Source organism: Prionailurus bengalensis, chromosome A1 (genome assembly GCF_016509475.1).
Source record: "Prionailurus bengalensis isolate Pbe53 chromosome A1, Fcat_Pben_1.1_paternal_pri, whole genome shotgun sequence".
In the NCBI taxonomy this organism is placed as follows: Eukaryota; Metazoa; Chordata; class Mammalia; order Carnivora; family Felidae; genus Prionailurus; species Prionailurus bengalensis.
In genome coordinates, this window is record NC_057343.1 from 20,496,797 (window position 1) to 20,504,817 (window position 8,021).

The 8,021-nt window shown below is 47.2% G+C and overlaps 1 long non-coding RNA gene across 1 annotated transcript in view; it reads right to left on the reverse strand.

The window, feature by feature from the left end:
* The window catches only part of LOC122481955, a 28,344-nt gene extending 21,575 nt beyond the window's left edge, over window positions 1-6,769 (reverse strand). The window contains exon 1 of the long non-coding RNA XR_006296965.1: window positions 5,505-6,769. This is a non-coding gene — a long non-coding RNA (uncharacterized LOC122481955). The remainder of the gene's footprint in view (window positions 1-5,504) is intronic.
* Window positions 6,770-8,021: the final 1,252 nt, after the last annotated feature.

The following is an 8,021-nucleotide window of genomic DNA, read 5'->3' on the forward strand; positions in this document are numbered from 1 at the left end:
GGCATAGCTGTGTTTAACCTCAGGCTTTCTAGAAGTTGCGCTGTCAACCCAACAATGTTCTGTAGAAGGAAGATCCTGGGAAGTATAAATGAACTCTTTACAAGCGGGGAGTTTCCTAATGGAAGAACACTGTCAGTGTTGGGACTGGCCTCGAGAATCATTTGTCAGCCTTGACATCATCGACTGGGATGTGGCTTCAGGCGCTGATTGGCATGGGAAGGCATCAGACTCGGATGGCTGGGCCTCACCCCAAGAGCCTACCTCAGTGGGCTCAGAGGGGGCCTTCCAACTCCGGTTTGTTAACCATCTTCACAGGGCATTCTGACGAGCTGCCAGGCTAGGGAACCACCATCATGGTAGAATGAGCACTAGCTTGAAATCAGAACTCCTGGGCCCATGTCCACATCCTGGTGCCCAGTAACCAGCTGTGTCAGTTTGGGCAAGTCTGCTTTGTTTCCTCTTTCTCAGCCTGTAGGCCGAGTGCCTGCTTTACCTGGTCGCTCTGAGGGACATGTAAGAGGCTGTGTATGATCTGGAAACTGTAAAGTGCTGAAGATATGTCACATATGCCAGCTGCTTAGTCAATTAGGGACCCTATTGTTGGGAATTCACTCACTTGACAAATATGTGATGGCAGGGACAGGCAGATCAAGGATGCGGCCTCTACTCTGATCTCTGGAGAATGCAGGGGCTTCTGGAAGCTGGAGATCTCATTCCTTCAGGTCATGACCTCTTTTGCCCGTGGACAGAAATAGGAGACAAGGAGGAGAGGAATTCTAGAATGGAAACCACCCCCATGAAACCTGGTGACCCCACTGCACCATTTTTATCACTAGAATAAAATTCTATCACTGGTGGAGTTTCCCCCCAAAGAATATCACTTCTAGAATTCATGGCTCCTTTTTCTGTTCACACTTATGAACGGCATGGTGTGGTCAGACTGACCGTCCCCCAGATCAGGTGGATTCGTTGGAAAATGAACTCAGATGGAACCAAGTAGGAGGAGATAAATTGTTCTGCACACATGGAGACCATTCAGGGTAAAGGCCAGGCCGGGTGCAGGGTGAGACGTACAGGTGGGAGGGGACGCCTAACTGCAGGCTCCATGTGGGGAGCACTCCAACGGGGTGAAGTCATGGGGACAACTGAGAAGATTCAACTGCGAGTCAGACTTCAGGCTCAGGCCAAAGCCCCCACCCCAGTCATGGAAACTCAGTACTGAAACCAAGATATGGTTTCCCACATCTTATTCTATCTAGGAGGTTAAATACAGATGCAGAATGCAGACAAGGAATTATTTCAATCGCAAATGTAAGAATTCCTTCTTATAACCCCATGTCATATCCTTTATGACTCATGGAGTCCTGTCTGTAATGATCAGCCACGGACCCAAATTCCACGTATATATCCCAAGGTGAGAATATTTCCCAGAACTCGCCTTTGCTGCCCCTACTGAACTACAGCATCCCCTACGTTCACATTTGACAATGATACACAGCGATGGTTGTTCCCCAAGCCAGGGAAGGTTCTTTCTACAACCATTCTTTTTTACTTAATTCATGTTTAATAGATATCGAAGTGGGTTTTGGTGTTGCTTTTAATTGTTTCCTGGGTTGTGTTGGTTTGTTCAACTGAAGATTATTTGCTTATTCATTTATATTATAGAAGTAATATTTAATTATTACCATTACGTTAAAACCAGAAGGTGCAGATAAACCAAAAGAAGAAAGCAAAAGCACCTGTAATTCCACCACCCAGAGAGGCTACTACTAATGTTTGGTGCCCGTCTTCCACACTTGTGCGTGTTAGGGTACTCGTGCGTGTATATGCATGGATGCTTCTCCGCACAGAATGGGGACTGTCACACATACATTGTTCTGTAACTTGGGAGGTGATGGATTTCTTTCCTTTGAATATTTAAACACAGTTCAAAAGAGAAGAGGGATATTTGGAAAAGACATAACGAGCTTGACATGTTATGGTATAGTTGTTTCCCATGCGACTTGTGCTGTGGTACACCAAAAGCCAATTTACATCACATCAAGTGGAAACTCCAATTATTGTGTACTTCTGCACATTCAGAATACATCTGTGAGGTAGCTGATATTCTGTGAGTCCTCAAGTTGCCTTTGAAGTTTCCAAGAAAGTCTAACCTAGTTCAACTTAGTTTTGATGTCTAGAATATTTCAGGTACCTAGATATCAGTCATCCATGGGAGACGCACATTGTAATACTCAATCAGGACACAACCACAGCACTACCTTTCCCAATGATGCGCAATAATGAACATTAACTTGTAGCAAAATGACGGTACCAGTAGGCAGTCCTCAGGGGTTGTGAGCAATAGTATTGTAAGAGTGAAAGAGGATGAATGAGAATTCATCCCAAATAAACAAGGAAAGTCTTTCACCATCTGGAGTGTGGAATGGGATTGGGGTAAAATGTCAAATATATATGTGTAGAAATTCCAGGAAAGTCTTACAATTCCATGCCGATCAAGGCTTGTTTGAATCATCAGGTGGCATTGACTCAAATGAAGCTGTGTTTGGCCCGGTAGCTTTCAATATGCTGTCTCAGTTCTCCCAACACAATGCTACTTGGTCATTTTTCTCCCCTTGTCCATCAGGGACTTTTTCTCCAGGGGCAGAAAAGGGAAACAGGAAGATGAGTGAGTTTAATAAGAGCGCAAGGGAAACATGGGTACGAATGGAGGAGAAAGAGGACCACAGTTACACACAAGCGAGAAAGTAAACAAAACAAAACAAAACAAAAGACCCAGTTAGAAGAGAGAAAAATGTGCCGTGGGAGCAAGAGAAATGAAACTGTGAGGAAAGGTAGGCTGAAAACTTTCTAAGAAGAGAAATTAGAAGGAAGAAAAACATGAGAAAGTGTCAAAGAATGGGGAGACTAAAGGGTCTGTGAAATATTATTTCCTGGTGTTGAGTTTACTTCCAAAATTCTTTGCGAGAGGTAAGCCAGAAAATAGATTATTCACCTTGGCTACAAAGAAATGATGGTGCTGCCAGGATGCAGGGGTACCTCATAAATAGAGCCTCCCTGTGGATAGGTAAACAAAAAGGTTTCCTTTGCTGGATTCTCTTATTTTAGCAACTCCAACCCCGTATTGGTCGGTTTGTGTCTTCGTCAGGGTGACCCCCGCTTTTGGTACCAATTCCGAAGGCACCAAACAAATTTCTGCACTCACAATGTTATCTTGTGGAGATTTTCTCTTACAGGTCTCATAACATTTCCTATGAGTTGAGTGGGAGGCAGATGTGTTGTGTAGTGATCCTTTTACAGCTGGAGAAACTGAGGCATGGGGAGACATTAGCTGGGGAGTTCAGTTGCCCCTTTTAGGGCTGATGGTTAGAGACAGACCTGGCTGCCGTCATGTCCTCTCAATAGTAATCAACTACTTTCCTCTCTGTTTGCCATAATACCACAGCAAAACTGATCTCAAACTTTTCTTTTTCATTTTTTAAAGTTTTTAAATGGATATTTATTTTTGAGAGAGAGAGAGAGAGAGAGAGAGAGAGAGCGAGCACGAGTGGGGGAGGAGCAGAGAGAGAGGGAGACACAGAATCTGAAGCAGGCTCCAGTCTCTGAGCTGTCAGCACAAAGCCTGATGTGGGGCTCGAACTCATGAACCGTGAGATCATGACCTGAGCTGAAGTCGGATGCTTAACCGACTGAGCCACCCAGGCGCCCCTCAAACTTTTCAAACACATTATGCTTATAATTAATCTTGCATATTCCGTTTTTGAGAAATTTGCTTTCTTTTAAACATTGTAATAGTGCTGGGGCTATTTTTGACCCAGCGTCAGGCTCTGTGTTAACAGCTCAGAGCCTGGAGCCTGCTTCGGATTCTGTGTCTCCCTCTCTCTCTGCCCTTCCCCTGCTCACACTCTGTCTCTCCCTCTCTCTCAAAAATAAACATTAATTTAAAAAAATGTATATAATAGTGCTTATATTTCAAAGAAAACTCTACCGCCATAAATTCTGTGATTCAAAGTGAAAGGGATAATAAAAACTTGTAGAGAATTAGCAAAAGACAAAAACAAAACAAAACAAAAAAAAACCCCATATCTGAATAATTAACAGTTTCCAAAGAGCATAAAATATTGCTGAGGGTGATTCAATATTTTGCAAGGCAGGGTGGGAGGGGGAGGGCGTACTATGGAGCTCAATGAACGTATAGCTGATGACATCTCCACTTAAGTAACTCCTGTTTGGCCATACCCTATAAGAATGTCACATCTGAGGGTGTTACAAACCTTGATTCCTTGTCAGATTAGCCCCACCTTAGGCATGAGCCGAATACTCCAATATGAGCCATCACCAGGAGTTGCCCCAGTGACATGGTTCTAGAATCATGGAGCTCCCACCTTGTTTGCTCCAGGGTCCTTTCCCAAGTTCTCACCTCATCCGGGGCTAGAGACAGGGGAGAAACTGGGGACAGACCCAGTAAGTCCAAATTTTTCCACATGAACTAATGTTCTTTAACGACCAGTACATTAGCAAATTGTTTGTGCTGAAAACTACCCATCGCTTTTAAGATCTTAAAGCAAGGTTAATCACTGAACCGGGTTCAGGAAGAGGTCTGAAATGCTAACAGTCCCTAACGGTAAAAGAAGTCATTCATTAATTTGGGAGCAGAAGGCTGAAGATAGAAACCCCTCCTGCATTTCCTAATTTCTAGAACACTAGAGCCGCACATCTAATACGTGAACCTCTCTGAACTCGGCTGTCTCTGGAGCAATGATTAGTGTAAAAAAAAAAGAAAGGGAAAGAAAGAGAGAAGCAGGAATGATATATGACTTAAAAATCTTAGATGCTAACTTTTCCAAATGAAACCACAGGGAAAGCAGGAAGAGATCGAGACAAGGCTTTCCATCTGCCTTCTTGCTTCCATTCCTTCTCTGAGTCCTGCTCCCCACCCTCCCTCCTTGCGTGCCTCATTCCCCGAGGTAGTTCTTTTCCAGTGCCTTCTCTCCCCGGGCTCTTTTCCATACTTAGAATAAGAACTGGCATGTTGAGTTCACACTCTGCGTTATCATTGTGTTAATCACCTTGTATCAATCATCTGATTTAGTTATAATACCACAATCTTGGGAGATCGGTGTAATCATTATTTCCCCGCTCTTCGGATGAGGACAAACGAGGCCCAGGGAGGTTAACAATGAACTGTGGCCATACCGGGTGTGACCCTCGGCCTGGGTCCTGCTGATGCTCAGACCTCATACACAGTCCCAAGGCCAGCAAGTCTGGAGGTGCGATTATGTGAGCTACGCACAAGTAAAGATTCGGTATGTGACCAACAAGATGACACAATGTGGGCCGAAAGAAATACAACAGCAACAAGGCCGAGGTCTGCCTGGGCTTCCTCAGCCTCGGCTACAAAGGTGTTCTCCGGCTGGGGAGGTGGGAAAGGGAGCCCAGAGCCTGGCTCGGACAGGAGCCCCCTGACCACTGAGGCCAGTCTGAAGCTTGACTGATTTGCTCACCTCATTGTCTTGTTTCAGCTTCTGATGAAATGACACCTGAAGGGAGTTCAGAGGCAGGACAGGACTCCGTGGAGGCAGCTGACAGACAGCGGTCTTCAGATCAGACAGAGACACCTCGCTTTCCTAATGACGTTCTGCCGTCTGGTTTCTGTGCTCTGTTGTAACAGAGGGGAAACGAACGCCTGGGCTTAATTTTTCCCCAACTTAGTTTTACGGAGACAAAGGAAAGTAACTTCTTTTCATTTCTCAGTTCAGAACGTCTTAAGCTGCGTCTCTTCCTCATTGTCCCTTTGAGAATAGAAGTCTAGAAACGAAACCCAATCCTGACAGGTTTGGAAAGTGTCTTTTACATTCTCAGTTCGAAGCCAACCCCCCCCCCCCGGCCCCCGCCAACTTTGAGACTGCGTCTTGTTTGCTCCCACAGATGAGAAGTTCGGCTGAGGGGCCCCTTTCTGTTTTCTTCTAACAGGGGTGAATGGCTTCCATGTTCTCATTGCTAGGGTTCCACTGAATCTTCGCCTCTGAGCAAAAGCCCCAGTGGCCAGCTTCAGAGGACACCCTGACCTCTGAGCGCGTTGTGTGCAATGTCTTGCTTTAAATGATGGTGGGAGGGAAGGGGGAGGAAGAGGCGGAGGAAAGAGACCCAGACCCCGCAGTTTATAAATCACCCCATAACACAGCCGGGACGTGAAAGGCACTCGGCCAGGGGTTGTGAAAGGAAATAATTTTCATTCCCAGCCCTGGGAATTATGTGAAGCAATAGAACGAAAGCTGCAATCCCCAGAGACTTTCCGAAAGTAGGATGCAGGGGAAAATGTGAAAATCACAGGAAGGGCAGACTTAGGAAAGATAGGGAAGCAGAGCAGAATGAAGTCAGACACCCAGGCCCCTTAGCCAGCCACCTTCACGACACAGAAGGCCCCTCTACTACTCGTCGCTGCGGGCATGGAAACACCTTCCGCCGCAGAGAGCGCCGGAGATGTTCTCAGAGGCATGGACCCGGGCAGGGGGAGGCAGAGATGTGGTCTTCGGACTATGCATCTGCGTTTGGGGATGGCCAGAAACTTAGCACGTATGTTTTACCTAGATAATAAAGAAAATCTGAGGGCACGCGTGGTTCTGTGAGTCATCCTTGCTAGGACCTGACTTGTCCCAAGAGGCATTAACTGTCTCCGACGATTCCCAGGAGGGCACGGGCAGGACCCGACTCCGTCCCCCAGCCAATCCCAGGGGCAGAAGGGAAGGGGAAGGCAACAAGAGCTGAATTCCTTGCTCTATCCTTCCGGGAGGCAACCGTGTCTTGTGTCTAGAAACGGGCAGGTGCGGCCCGCAAAGCAAGTGCTTTGTGTCTAGAAACGGGCAGGTGCGGCCCGCAAAGCAAGTGCTTTGTGTCTAGAAACGGGCAGGTGCGGCCCGCAAAGCAAGTGCTTTGTGTCTAGAAACGGGCAGGTGCGGCCCGCAAAGCAAGTGCTTTGTGTCTAGAAACGGGCAGGTGCAGGGCTATAACAAGCCAGGATTCGAATGAGTGCAAAGTGCTCAGTCAAAAGATGTGCGTTCTTGTCCTGACTCTACCGCTTGACCTCTTGGTACCTCAATCTCTCCAGCTATAAAATAGGGTTAGTGACAGCTGCCCCACCTACCTCACAGGGTTTTTGTTTTGTTTTCTGGTGAGGATTCGGGGAAATACAAGAGCACAAATATGCCCGTGATGCTCCCAATAATAGTAGCTACTGACGTTTGTTGACCACCAAACACACGCTAGGCACTGGCCGCGCATGTACGTTACACGTTACTTCCGCTCCTGGCAACAATCCCATAATAAGTCAGGTCTTGCCCTTCCCACTCAACGGACGAGGAACCAGCTCACACAGATTCAGCAGCCCGAGATCACACTGACGGTGCTGGCAAATAGCCCAGGCCAGACGCACCCTGCTCAACGTTCTTAGGTCAAATAAAGGCAGGACAGCCTGGAGGTATGGACCCTGGAGCCAGGGCGGGGGCAGGTCTGAATCCTGCTTCAGGATTCAACGTTCCGGCTGTGTGAGTTTGGGAAAGTTGCTTAACATCTCCGTGCCTCAGTGTCCCTTGTGTAAAACAGGGATAATTAGAGGACCTGCCTCATAGGAATGTCACGAACTACACGCAAAGCATTCAGAAGAGGTAGCCATGCTTTGCAAGCCCTCCTCAGAGGCGAGGAATTTTTACGTGCTTGAAACGCGCCTCTGAAACGAGCAAAAGTGATCCGGCTCACAATTCTTGTTACTTTCCGCGCACACTTTCCTTCGAAGTCCTTTAGCTCAGCTTTGAGCCACAAGAACCCAGCCCAAGACTATGAACACGGTTAGGTGGCAGCATGGCTGGAGACAGGAGAGCAAACAGCTGTTTGGGAGAGTGGCGGCTTTTTGTTTTGGTTTTGGAGGGCGCAGAGCGGGAGCCTGAAGCCAGGGGCTCCCCACCCGCAGCTCGCTTCGCTTCCTTGGCCCCAGCAGAATGTGCCCCTTGAACGCTCAGTTATAC